Here is a 14,853-nt window from a genome sequence, read left to right as displayed (position 1 = left end):
CCCTTCAGGTTCTTCCAACTCTGTTTCTATGACTCACACAGGAACTAATCTTTAAAAATGTCTCAGTTGCTCTGAACATCTCCAAACAGCGCAGGGGGAAGGAGGGGCTTCAGGCTTCTCCCCTGTGCTGTTTTCATTAGTGGAAACAGCCACAGCGGGCATGTTTGCCCTTTCCTTGACTCCATCCCAGGTCACATGGAGTCTGACAAAGGGGCAACAAAGCCCCCTGAGGCTGTTTCAAGTAGCAAAAATGACATGGGAGGGAAGCCTGAAGCCCCTCCTTCTCCCCTGAAGTGTCTGGAGCCATGCAGAGTGAGAAAAGTTTTTAAAGATCAGTCCCCATATGAACATGTGACTGAGAGTGAAGTTGGGCACCCATGACCCACATTTAACATGTATTTTGGCCTTCAGACACAATGCTTTTCAGAGGTTTATTATTTCTCTGTTAGTACCGAAACACAGAAGAACAAAAGTGATGTATAGACATGTGTGAATCGCTCTCGGGTAGCTAGTCCAAGATCCTCATTGGTTCAGTGTCAGCAGCTGGATCGCTGCCCAGATGTTCATCTCGTTTGCGCTTGCCTTTTTGAAAAGGCAATTAATTCCTCAAATTAGTGGATTTAAATTTAATTTCACTCTCTGCTACCTACTCCTGAAGAGCCATCAATCTGCTGAGGCTTGTTTTTTTTTATCAGCTACCCAAGCCATCAGCAACGGATTACACTCAACTTGCCCTCGACTGTTCGTGGCATTTGGACAAATCCCATCTAGAAATCCTCAATGGAAGCACTGAGCAATTAGATTCACAGGCTCTCTCCTCATTGGCATTTCGAGATCTTCACTTGAGAGAATAAGAAAGAAAGCCCTAGAAGTGCAAGACTTGAGTTTCTTTCTTATTATCTCAACATCTTAGGAGTATGGCGCACACAAACTGAATTCTAAACATTCCAAAGATGGTTGACTAGTTCCTCCCCTCCCCAAGAAACAAAATATAATGGGAAAAAGAATTGAAATGGCAGCATGAAATAGATTCTATATATAGAAACTCCCACTGCATGTCACATAAAGGAATCATAAAATTCTGCTTATACATTAGATGCACAATATAATGTTTGGCTACAGAAACTCTGTGTGCCACGGTTTCCTGCAGCTTTCATTCCCTGCTGTTGTTTTCCCCCCTTTCTATGTTTCCAGAGCACATGCATGCATTCCTAAAACACTGTAAAACAGTGATATGATTTTATGTATGGATGTATCAAAACCTTTTTTTCAAACTCTGGCGCAACATTACACAGGAAAAATGTTGACACCAGCTGACGGATGACAGTTTCAGGTCTGTTTGTTTTGCCGTGTTTTGTCGAAGTGTGCACACACATCAGTGGTGTGGGGCAGGGCTTCTTAATTTTTTCCACTCGTGACCCCTTTTTGCCCAAGAAATGTTTATGCGATCCTGGGTATATAGGTATATAAAATAGGTATACAAATCAAACATTTATTGATAATAAATCATAAAGAAATTTATTTTAAAACAATTCTTTGGTACACATTTAATTTTACCATTTATTAAAGCCAAATTTTTCACAACCCCCACATTCAGTTACGTGACCCCATATGGGGTTGCGACCCACAGTTTAAGAAGCTTTGGTGTAGGGAAAGAATAAAGACAGAAAAGGAACCAAAAGCGGTATATGCTTCGAATTCAGGATCAATGTTAGAAGTGGATTTTAGAAATGTTGCTCGTTTATGTTTGGTCGAACACTACACAACAAGAATCTTGATGCCTGCAAATGTAATGTGGCATCAAGGTTGCTTTCTGTTTTGTTTTTTGTTTTTTTAAAAGCAATGTGTAGGCACACACGAATGACACTGAGCGATTAAAAAAAATGAACCAGAAAAATGGACGTGTATTTATTTGCTTTGTTTATACCCCACTGTAAACAGTCGGACCCCTCCTCCCATTAAAAGGTACCACGATGGCACGAGGACCAAAGACTGGCATAAGAGCAAGACACTGCTCCCCACAAAATGGATGCCTCTCCGAGAGTCTTGGGGTCCATCTTGTGTGTCAAGCTTGGGCAGGAAGCAGGCTGGCAGCTGTTCTTTCTCCCTGCCCGGCAGGACAATGGGGCTAGCTAATCTCCACTGTGACACCCTAAGGTGATTTAATCAGTGTTCCAGCAGACCATTCCTTATTTTATCTGCACCCATCCCAACAATCAGTATTCAAGAGAATAGCCCAGGCTTTCTCTTGGGTCCTGATGACTCATCAACCCTCTGCTATCTTTTTGCTCTGTAAATAAAATTATTTTTAGTTATACAACCGCCTGCTCATTTGAGAGTTTCCATCCAGGACTATCCTGGTATACATAGGATATTGATCCCAGTTATGCCCTCTCGCTCTGTCTCCTAGGTTTGCCAAGTGGTGGCAGGAGATCTCCTGCTATTACAACTGATCTCCAGCCGATAGAAATCAGTTCACCTGAAGAAAATGGCCGCTTTGGCAATTGGACTCTATGACATTGAAGTCCCTCCCCTCCCCAAACCCCACCCTCCTCAGGCTCCGCCCCAAAAACCTCCCATCGGTGGCAAAGAGGAACCTAGCAACACTACTGCCTCCCCAGCTAATTCCCCAACTAAAAGTGGAAACTGCCTATTTAGGATAACACCACCTTTCTCCCCATGGGGATGCAATGGGGATGCAAAAAGATTCCATTATTATCCTCCATTAAATTCTAATTATCAATGAAATTTCACTGAAAGTGGAATTCAAATCATATCAAGGGCTTCATCTGAGGCTGCCCTAACCTGGATAGCTTAGGCTAGCCCAATCTTGTCAGATTTTGGAACCTAAGCAGGGTCAGCCTTGGTTAGTATTTGGGAGACCACCAAGAAATACCAGGGTCACTACACAAAGGTAGGCAATGGCAAACCACCTCTGAAAGTCTCTTGTCTTGTCTGGGGTCACTGTAAGTCAGCTGTGTCTTGACAGCAAAAAAAAAGAAAGAAAGAAAAATGGAATACTGATAAAGCTAATGATGTTTCTGAGAGCCAGTGTGGTATAGTGGTTAAGGTGTTGGGTTAGGATCTAGGAAACACAGGGATTTCATTTTTGCCATGAAAACTTGCTGGGTGACCTTGGGCCAGTCGCACAATCTCAGCCTCAACCCTGGCAAGTATTTGGATGGGAGACTTCCAAGGAATACCAGGTGTGTGACGCAGAAGCAGGCAATGGCAAACCACGTGTGAACATCTCTTGCTTTGAAAATCCTACGGGGTTGCCATAAGTCATCTGTGACTTGACAGCAAAGAAGAAGAAAAAGAAGAAGAAATTTCTCAGGAAGAGAAGTCACAAATCCCCACATAATTACTGGATTTCATGGAATGCAAAATTCAGCATTCAGAGCACTTTGTTCACATTCTCTTGATGTAATTCTTACACTAGCCCTGTTAAGGTGAAACAGTAGTACTACTTCATATTTCAGATGGGATGTTGAGGCTTGCCTTTGGCCTGGTAGTGAGCATGTGACAAAGCAAGAACTGAACCTCAGACATGCAAGATTACACTTTTTTTCTGTTTGCTACTGTCCTACAGCTCAAGCTTTAATGGTGGAAAGTGCTACTGAAGTGCAGCCAACTTACGGTGATCCCCTAAGGTTTTCAAGGCAAAAGATCAACAGAAGGGGGTTGCCATCACCTGCCTCTGTGCACCAACCCTAGACTTCCTTGGTGGTCTCCCATTCAAACACTAGCCAGGGCCAATCCTGTTTACAATCCAAGATCTGACAAGGTCAGGCTAGCCTTGGCCTTGCGTGTCTGAGCAAGCTTTAATGCTGAACATATTTACCAGGAAGTTAAAAACCCTCTCTGTGTTATAGGACTTACTTTTGCACAGTATGTTCCATATCAGATTGCAAAGGGCCTTAGACATAGAGTAAGATTAAGTTAATTCATGCCATCGTATTCCCTATTACTATGTATGGGTGTGAAAGCTGGACATTGAAGAAAACTGATAGGAAGAAAGTAGATTCCTTTGAAATGTGGTGCTGGAGGAGAGTGTTATGGATACCGTGGACTGCCAAAAAAACCAAATCAGTGGGTTCTAGATCAAATCAAGCCTGAACTGACCTTAGAAGCTAAAATGACTAAACTGAGGCTATGATACTTTGGTCACATTATGAGACGACAAGAGTCACTAGAAAAGACAGTCATGCTAGGAAAAGCTGAGGGCAGCAGGAAAAGAGGAAGACCCAACAAGAGATGGATTGTCTCCATAAAGGAAGCCACAGCCCTCAATTTGCAAGATCTGGACAAGGCTGACAAAGATAGGACATTTTGGAGGACATTGATTCACAGGGTCGCCATGAGTCGGAAGCGGCTTGATGGCACATCACACACATTATTAGCATCAAACCACTGTCCTATGATGTTTAAGCAATATAAAAAAATGGAACTGTTATGTCATGTTGTTGATACATTATTACGATGAATAAAAGCTCTGCATTCTACAGTTTTTTGCCCCAACCAATTGAGGCTGGCAATCAATGGCTGGTTCCAATCTTTACGGGAAGCTTACAGTTTCTCCTTCTCTTGGTGAAAACTGTCCTTTCGTGCAAGGACAACTTTCTGTCTCTGCTGCCTTTTCTTTAACCTCTAAGATACTACAAGTCAATCTCTAAGTGGCAGTGTCATTTCAGTGTAATCATTGGTATAATCCTTTTAAAACTTCCCCAGTCGGTTCATTTCATAGATGCCGAGCAGCCCTTCAAAGACTCGAGATGGTTTTAAAATCCACTTTCATTTTCTAATCCCAGGCTACAAAAAAGGATTCTCAGAGTTACCCTTCCCTCACAGACTTTCTCCCCAGCTTGGACAGTTGACAAGAGTTATCGCTGTTTTGCTTTTACCTTTCTGAACATTAATTCACTCTGGCACATTGGGCAAGTCCTGCAGCCAACACACTTTTCACCCACCCTTTCCATTGCAGAGGTCAATTCCAAGAGAAGAGATACTCCCAGAGCCCTGGCCAGAAGATGATAAAGTCAGTGGCGGACCTGAATTTCCATCTTCAAAGGGTTGGTTTTCATTTTTCGGGTTTTAACGTAATCTTCACTTGGAAGAAAAAATGCACACATAGAAAAGCAGAGAGATGAGGGTTCATGACTCTGTGGGAGAAGGTACCCTTTGCCTGCAGAAGGTCCCAGATTCAATCCCCTTCACCACCAGTGGGAGATTTTGTGGGTGGAGCCTGAGGAGGGTGTGGTTTGGAGAGGGGAGGGACTTCAATGCCATAGAGTCCAATTGCTAAAGCAGCTATTTTCTCCAAAATGGGGGGTTTGAGTGCTAAAGTGTCCCTTTGTGATGTGGTGCTTCTGGATTTACCCCCGGAAGTGATGTAATCACATTGTGCGCAGCTGCGTGCATGATTTCCGCTGCAGCCCCACCCCCAAAAACCTCCTGGTGGTGGAGAGTGGGGACCGGGCAACCCTAGTGATAGCCAATACTGAGGGAAGACCAATGTGCAATGTCTTATAGTAGTCTAGTCTCCATGTTACTGTGGCGTAGATTCAGGTAAGGGTTAAGGGCCATGTTATGAGCTTGGCTGAGTTGGTAGAATGCCTTTTTTGCAACTGTATTAACTTGCCTCTCCAGTAATAAGCTGGATCCAGTATGACACCAAGGTTTTTAACTGAGTCTGCCAGGGCCACTTGAATGCTATCAAAGGGCATTTTGGCCATCTTCTGGGCATGGAGTAGGGGGTCACTGGGTGTGTGTGGGGGAGGTAGTTCTGAAATTCCTGCATTGGACAGGGGGTTGGACTAGATGACCCTGGTGGTCCCATCCAACTCTATGATTTTATGATTCTAAAAGTGGGGAGAACAAGGTCCTTCAAGACCTCTTCCTTCCCAACAAACATTAGGCTCCCTCTCCAATCCTGGTGGCCTTCGAAACCAACTTCAGTGAGCTCGGGCCAGACAAACACTCTCAGCCTAACACCCCCCCAGGGTTGTTGTAAGGATAAAATGGAGAACGGGAGAATGTTGTAAGACACTCTGGGTGTTCCCAATGGTGGACAATTTAGAGCATAAATGAAGTAAAAAAAAAACTTTTACAGTCTTTATGTCAGGATAATATCTTGCTTTTGTTGTAGAACATTATGGGTATTCATGACATCCCCAGTAAATGTCCACTTGAGTTTTTAACTCAACATTTACGGAGCCCTAGAATCCACTCCAAGAGCCCTGTGGTGCAGAGTGGTAAGCTGCAGTACTGCAGTCCAAGCTCTGCTCATGACCTGAGTTCGATCCTGACAGAAGTTGGTTTCAGGTAGCCGGCTCAAGGTTGACTCAGCCTTCCATCCTTCTGAGGTCAGTAAAATGAGTACCCGGCTTGCTGGGGGTAAAGGGAAGATGACTGGGGAAGACACTGGCAAACCACCCCATAAACAAAGTCTTCCTAGGAAACGTCGGGATGTGACGTCACCACCCGTAGGTCAGGAATGACCTGGTGCTTGCACAGGGGACCTTTACCTTTTCCTTTAGAATCCACTCCTGATTAACTTTTTCAAGGAGAGTAATTTGAACATGGGTGATTCTCTCAATTTATGACTAGGAAAGCAAAAAGAAGATTTGTTATGAGTGAGAGAGGGAAGAATTTATAGCTAACTTCTTGCTCAGTGCTTCTCAGATAGTGTTTTAATTTAATGATAATAAATGACACATTCATCTAGGGTATTTGCAAATACATTTCTCTGTCAAACTGTGAAGTTAAATGTTTCCATTGTCGAACTAAAGAGGCTTAGCATTAACACTTATGGAAAAGGCATTAATGCTGAGATTTGATAGGAAAATACTTTTGAAGTAGGTGAAGTGACTTTCAATAAATTAAAGTCCCTTTTCCCCCAAAAAAGCTTTTCATAAGCTCGCCATACATTCATAGACCATAATGGGCTCTTATAACATACATAACTGGTCACCCCTGGCTTTACTTTAGGTGATGCCTGTTGGTGAAATTTCATATCAAACATGACCAGAAGGTAAGTGAGAACATTTTGTATATTTTAAAAATTTATATTTAAAGAAAACTCTGATAATCCATGTCCTGAAGTAGTTGAGAGAAAAAGAAGAAGAGTTGGTTTTTATATGCCTACTTTCTCTTAAGGGAAACTCAAACTGGCTTACAATCACCTTCCCTTCCCCTCCCCACGACAGACACCCTGTGAGGTAGGTGGGGCTGAGAGAGGTCTAAGAGAGACGTGACTTGCCCAAGGTCACCCAGCTGGCTTCATGTGTAGGAGCGGGGAAACCAACCTGGTTCACCAGATTAGCATCCACTGCTCATATGAAGGAGTGGGGAATCAAACCCAGTTCTCCAGATCAGAGCCCACCGCTCCAAACCTCCGCTTTTAAGTTAACCACTACACCACGCTGGCTGACAAGATCAGGCTACACACCATGCCTTCCCTCCCAAAATTTTCTTAGGGTGGCACAATCTTTGATAGCTTACTGGTGTGGGTGAAGCTCAAGTGCATATGTACATTGGTCAGATACTGAAAAAAAATATTGATGAAACACGTGTGCAGTTCTGTGAATATTGCCTTTCTTCAGTGCACATGTGCAGTTTGTTAATGTTGAGAAAGGGGAAATACACAAAGGCACTGCCAAACCATGCATGTACAGTGTTCTGTCCAACATTCAGAAATTTACCACAACGCCCCCCCCCCACACACACACACAAATTAGCAACCTGATCATGACTGGTGATCAGGACATGATCCAACCCAGCCAAAGTTCAAGTATCCCTAGAGAGAAATTTTAGGTGACGTAGTTCCATTTGTGCAAGAGTTTCTATAAGATCAAGTGCTGACTCCCCCCCCCTTTCGGCACAGTGTTGCCATGTACAAAAATCAAAAGGAACAACATTACAGTTCAGTTTGGAGGTGCCATATTATTTAACGGAAGAAGGTCATTATTGGGGGAAATTGTTGAAGACCTTGTGGTCTTATGACAGATAGTTGTACATCTCCCAGGACATTTGGCCTCTGAAAGCTTTCTTAGTCTTGTGGATAGAAGCTGTGAGTCTGTTTTGAATTCCTTTAGAGAAGTGAGAAATAAGTTTTGTATTAAGGCTAATTGCTCTGTGCTGCAATGCTGAGAATCAAGGTCACTTGGATTTCTTGATAAAGAACAGAAAGAGGAGAACCTTGCTGGGGGGGGGAGAATATGGATGGGATTGAACTATACTTGAAAGATTCCTGTAAATTATGCTGCCATTTTAATATAATAAAAGTCTAAAAGAAATGCTTTTTTGGAACCCAATTAATTGTGTTGGAGAATATACTCAACCAAGTGTGTTTCCCCTACTAGCTGGCCAGGTCTATGTAGTGTGGTGGTGGAAAATGCTGTTAAGTTGCAGCCAATTTATGGCAAACCTGTAGGGTTTCCAAGGCAAGAGATGAACAGAGGTGGTTTGTCATTGTCTCCCTGTGCATAGCAAACCTTGAACTTCCTTGGTGGTCTCCCATCCAAGTGCTAACCAGGGCCGATCCTGCCTAGCTTTGTTCAGGTAACTAAACCTTTGCTGTGGTTGGGTGCTTAGTCCTGACTGCTGCACCTTTATGGATGGGTAGTTTGAGATATTGATGTCTTGTGTGAGTGGAAAGATAAGATAGGATACAGCCAAGTTCATGGAGGATAGGGCTATCCATGGCTACTAGTCAAAATGAATACTAGTCATGATGCATACCTATTATCTACAGTATCAGAGGAGCATGCCCATTATATTAGGTGCTGTGAAACACTGGCAGGATGCTGCTGCAGTTGTCTAGAGGCACCTGGTTGGCCACAGTGTGAACAGACTGCTGGACTTGACAGGACTGATCCAGTAGGGCTTTTCTTATGTTCTTATGTTCAAGTTGGTTTAGTGCAAGGGCTACTTACAATGACTTCCTTGTGTTTCAGTTCATTCAGGAGCCCTTGCACAAGGTGGAAACCTTCCATGTAGGGTTGCCAGCTCTGGGTTGGGAAATACCAGGAGATTTTGGGAGGTGGAGCCTGAGGAGGGCAGGGTTTGGAGAGGAGAGGGACTTCAATGCCATAGAGTCCCATTGCCAAAGCGGCCATTTTCTCCAGGTACACTGCTCTCTATCACCTGGAGATCAGTTGTAATAGCGGGAGATCTCCAGCCACCTCCTGGAGGCTGGCAACCCTACTTCCATGGGATCTTACCCATGGTGACTTTGGATGTCAAATGAAATGAAAGTCTAAGATTGTTCGGTCTGGGAACGGTTAGCTTTCTGCCAGAAGGAAAACGAAGACCTTAAAAACTGAAAGTGGACTATCTTGCCTGAACAACAGATGACTCAAAATAACCTTGTCTTCACTTCTGTCTCCAGACCGAGCAAGTTTGTAAGACATCAAAGGACCGCATTAGCTTATCCTAGAAAGAGCAAACCCTGTTTGTATAACAAGCCACCTATGCTGCTACCCACACAGAGGCGGTATATGGCTCTCAGCGGTTTCCAGTATGATGGAAATTCTCTTATCAATCCACTACACCTAAGGCAATCTTACAGTGTTTTTTTTTTTTTTTCTGACCACAAAGATAAAGGAGCTTAGAAAGCCAGCAAGGCTAAGAACTAAGTTATTGCCATGTTCGTTCATAAATACTGAGCTTTTTAAAGCAATACACCACCAATCATCTCGCAATGCTCTGGGAAGTAATTTTCTCTGCGCACTGGTCTCTCCTGTCTGACCTGTATTTCCTATATGGCCCCGTTAAATACACTGAGACTCTCTCATGTCGGTGTTAGTGCCGTTTTAATAGCGTGAGGCTTGCCGGAGAGATCGAGAACATTCACAGATTGGAACATCTTTATATCTGATTCCAGGATTGCCCATTTAAGGAATCCTTTGGGCTCGCACAATGGGGCTAAGAGGGTAAAGTCTGAGACTGTGACAGTAACAGGCAAAGGAATAATAGCCTTCTGTGAACTCTGGGAATTAGTCTTCTTCCCTCTAGATAAACTTTTCGGCAGGGGGAAACGGCTGCTCAAATATCGAGCAAAATCCCAGCCGCTCTGCTGTGTCATTCAACGGCGAGTGTGTCCAAGTGGCTTCCCTTAGAAATTAGCTTAGAAACAGCATATGGAATGTCACTTGTTGATTTAAAATATTTTGATCCCACCTCATTGCCTGAGACTCGCGACAGCTATCAAAGCGACAGCAGTTAAAAGGACATTAAAACAACAACACAACAGCCCATCGAGACGATAAAATCAATGCACCCGATAAAAACAAATAAAAAATGAAGGCAAACCTGGCAAAAGAATTTACCTGCCATAAATGCTCTCTGAAATAAAAAAATAATGCTTTACTTGCCTTCATGAATGCAGCGATGGCCATACTAGATGATACGGCATCCCCAGGGACACCGCTGCCATTTTACCTCTGGAATTTCCTCAGTTGATAAATGTTGAAGGGACTTGTTCCTGCTTGGAACTGTAGGGGGAGGGGGAGAAGGTGCCCCCAGAGGGGTATTTGTGCTTGTGAAAATGGTGTGAGGGGGAGACAGGAGACCCTCCTCCCCCCATGCCACAGTCCCAAGCAAGATCATGCCCCTGCAGCATGTGTAAACTGAGGGAATTCCAGAGGTAAAATGGGGGTCTCCCTGGAGATGCTGTATCATCTAATTTGGCCCTATGTGCAAAACCCCTCCATGTCCACTCTGATAGGCCCCTCCATTGATGGGAATGAACCTATGGCAGAAAAGGCTTGTCTGTTGCTATACAATAATAGGAAAGTGTATTACCTTAAGAGGTGCTTTGAAGAGGTGTTGGAGGAGTGAATGTGGAACATGGGAGCATATTGGGATAGAGCACATTTCCCCTTATAACTTTACAAGGAAAATAACTATCGACCTCTTCTTTTTTTTAAAAAAAAATGTGGATTCAGAAATAGAGGCAGTAGATTGTTAGACATTAGTGTGCACTTATGTAATAGCAATTACTGATATTTTTTAAGTTGTCAAAAAGACAACAACAACCCTGCTAAATAGCTGCAAAAAGGTCAATGATCAGACAAACCCATCTCTGAAAATTCAGTTTCCTTTTTGTGACCCATGAATAGGATGTGAGCTGAATCAGTGGGTGTTTGAGCATTCCTCGTTAAACGTTATACTGTTTTTTGGTGCTCAGGTGAAAAAGGTTGCCAACTCCTGACACAAAGGATATGGCTAATCACTGTAATTAATTGCAGTAGTTCAACAGAATCTTCTTAGTAAGGGTCTTCTGGTTATAAAATGCTAACCCATTAACTTCTATACAAGTACCAACATTTCATAAAGGAAACCATCTTCCAGGACTCCCCCGCCAACCCCTTCCCCCGAAATCATGATCATAGAGTGACAAATTTTATTTTAGTATAGCTTCCTAATGAGCATGTTGTGCACGGTTGTTTCATCAAATAAACAGAATAATTTATCTATGCCTGGTGCAAACTTTTACCATCCTCTTCCCCATACGTATAATCCTATTGGTCACAAGTAAATTATCAAAATGTATTTTATTTTTGATTTGATTTGGTTTCTACCCCGCCTTTTCCCAGCCCATTTATTTTGGCAATGTAAAAAATAAGCTGTATGGTGATGTCTTCCTGACTTCTGTTCCCAGGTAAAGGGTTTGGGCCCTGCAGAGAACTGTGAAACATTACACACTCCATTCTTTTCCTTTGGAATGATTTCTAGGAAGTGTTTGCAGCGTTACAAAGCTGACCTCGTGAGTTTCTGGTTTCCTTTGGACTGTTATTTCATTTTTGTTTTTTTCAAATTGGTGATGATAAAAAATACTGTTTGCACTACTCGAAAATAGCAAAACCTTGGCACTGTATAAGATCCCCATAAAAGCTGATTAAAAGAAAAAAGTAAGTAAAAATTGGGGGGAAAGGGAACGTTGACACTATTTATTTACCCCATCAGAATCTGGTGGAATGTGAATTTTCAAATGCTCATAAGTAGGGGCTAGGAACTCAGTTGCTCAGCCATAAGCATGATAAATTTAGGTGCTGGGTATCGTGGCAATTAAAGCTGAAGTGGTGGAGGGATAAAACTGCTGAAATACTCTTTCTTGCAACATGCCTTCCCCATGGGATTGATTGCTGAAAGATAACCAACAGGTTCTTTCACAGATGCTTAATGAACATTTCTGGACTCTGAGATGAATAAAAACGGTATTCACTTTTCCTGACTAATGATGATTAAATATAACAGCATTTGGGACTTTTTTTAATAAGTCTATTGATCCCAAGTCAGATAAATGTGAGTAAATAGTCTAATACAGCGGAGTAGATTGCTACTGATGAGGAGTGCATTTCTGATAGCTTCCCTTTGTTTCTTTCATCTAAACCCTAAAGGAAAATCTCAAGGCACATTTATTTCAACATGAGCTTTCATGAGTCATAGCTGATCTCTTCAGATCTGAAAAAGGGCCACTGGACTTTTGTTTCCACATATGTGTAGAACTTGGAAAGGAAGTTTTTTTTGGGGGGAAGGTAGGTCTATCAGAAGCTATAGCCATGGTGACTAAAGGGGACCTCCATACTCAGAGACAGTCAACCCCCAAATGCCACTGACATGAGGCAACATTGGGGAAGGCCTTCGCCTCTATGCCCTGTTGGTGGCCGTCCAGAGGAACTGGTTGGCTGCTGTGTGAGACGGACTGCTGGACTAGATGGCCCGCTGGTCTGGTCCAGCACAGCTCTTCTTATGTTCTTAAGAACTGCAGCATATCCCAAAATTTTAAGGGAAGTGGGAATAGAGGAAGCCTGGAGTTCTATCGGCATTTTCAACTCACCATGTACTCCATGTTGGATGCCGAAGGAGAGATCTGGCCTCTCAATTTATTATGAAGCATCAGAATCTCTTCTTTGTCTGAACTGGAAATGGCTCACTTAGTCCTCCAATAGGGTTGTTGATCCTGGTACACATGAACACATGAAGCTGCCTTCTACTGAATCAGACCCTTGGTCCATCAAAGTCAGCATTGTCTACTCAGACCAGCAGCGGCTCGCTAGGGTTTCAGGCAGAGGTCTTTCACATCACCTATGTGCCTAGTCCCTTTAATTGGAGATGCCAAGGATTGAACCTGGGACCTTCTGCATGCCAAGCAGATGCTCTACCACTGAGCCACAGTCCCTCCTGGTATTGGCTCAGGATGTTTTCTAGGTGAGTTGCATTGGGCAAGGACATTGGGCATGGATTCCGTGGACTAAGAAGAGCAGTCCAAATGGGATGATGCTCCAAGACAGAGGGAAAACTCTAGCTGTTCTCTGTTCAAAGAGAAAACACTCCCTTCAAAGGGAGTGAACACTATAAGATAAAATATTAAATTTTCACTTCTCATAAGATGAAAGAAAGGTGAGCCAACAACCCCTGTTCTCACCACAGGGATTTTTCATTTGTTTTTTTTTTTTTTTTTTTTTTTTGTATATTGAACAGACGATACCCTCTGAGACACTTCTGGAAACAGTAAACAAACCCAGGGCTGAAATTAGTCCCAGATTCCAGAGGAGGGGAAATGATAAAGAGGGCCAAGAAAGATCGAATATAGAGTGTACATAATATTCTACGAGATTTTTTTTTACCTCCGTTTTCCCCTAGTTAAATTTCAATTTATCGGGGAGTATGTCAAGATGACAGAATCTCATTTAAAAGCTGGGAACAGACCTGACAAAAAGTGCATTAAAAATTAGATTTTGAATTTGAAGAATGAAAGCTTTAAATCATGACAGGCATATCTCTGGGACAAGATTGATACCAGATGCTATTTAGTACATGTTATTAACAAACCATTCAAGCCTTGAAGAGACCTTGTCACTACATAACTTCTGCCTATGTAAATAAGATTGAAGCTTGGATTTATATTGCCGGCAATATGGAGCACCCAGTGCAGCAAAGACAGAGGACAGGAAAGCGACACTTGTGTTAAGGAAGTAATAGAGAAAGAAAAGAATCTCTGACTTTCCCCTGACTTTGCCAATATACATAAATCAGACAACAGCAGTGTAAAAAAAAAACACCTTGCTATGAAAATATTCACATCAGAACAAACATCTTCCAATGTTTGTTTGCCCAAGACGCAGGAGACAAGGCTGTATCAATGAAGGCTGGATGATTACAAAACTTAAATCTATGAAAGCAGATAAAATTAAGTCATTCCTTGAAAATATTCATCTTTTCAAATCCCTCCGGTCATCTTATTCCTTTTGTAATCTTCTCTTTCTTCTGCATTAACATTGGTTTGCAAAATAGCCATGTTTAAACATTCAGGCCCTGTTCTAGTTGCAGGAAAGCGTTATCTGACTTTTCGTTCCCAGGCTACGCCAGCAGCCAGGCACTCTGTAAGTCTGCTTTGGTCTAATTCAGCAAGCCCCAACATGGTGATTTAAGGTTGCCAACCTCCAGGTGGTGGCTGGAGATCCCCACTATTACAACTGATCTCCAGCAGATAGAGATCAGATCACCTGGAGAAAACGGTCGCTTTTGCAATTGGACTCCATGGCATTAAAGTGCCTCCCCTCTCCAAACTCCGCCCTTCTTAGACTCCACCCCCAAATCTCCAGGTATTTCCTAACCTGGAGCTGGCAACCCTAGTGCCCACTAATGTGTTTCCTGGCACCCACTTTCTCTTTCCTCAAAGTAAAGAGCCAGTCCTGGCTTTATTCCAGCTCAGTGAAACCGAAGTTCTTTCAGAAGAGCTCTGCAGAGTTCACATTTACATGCGCAGGGGAACAACAACAGTATTAATAAACAACAGTCTCTATCATAGGAGGATGAGTGGCAATATTTTGTCATTGGTAGGGA

The sequence above is a fragment of the Euleptes europaea genome, chromosome 17, assembly GCF_029931775.1.
Source record: "Euleptes europaea isolate rEulEur1 chromosome 17, rEulEur1.hap1, whole genome shotgun sequence".
NCBI classification, from domain to species: domain Eukaryota; kingdom Metazoa; phylum Chordata; class Lepidosauria; order Squamata; family Sphaerodactylidae; genus Euleptes; species Euleptes europaea.
The sequence above is the reverse complement of the archived record's forward strand: the minus strand, read 5'-3'. Positions refer to the sequence as shown.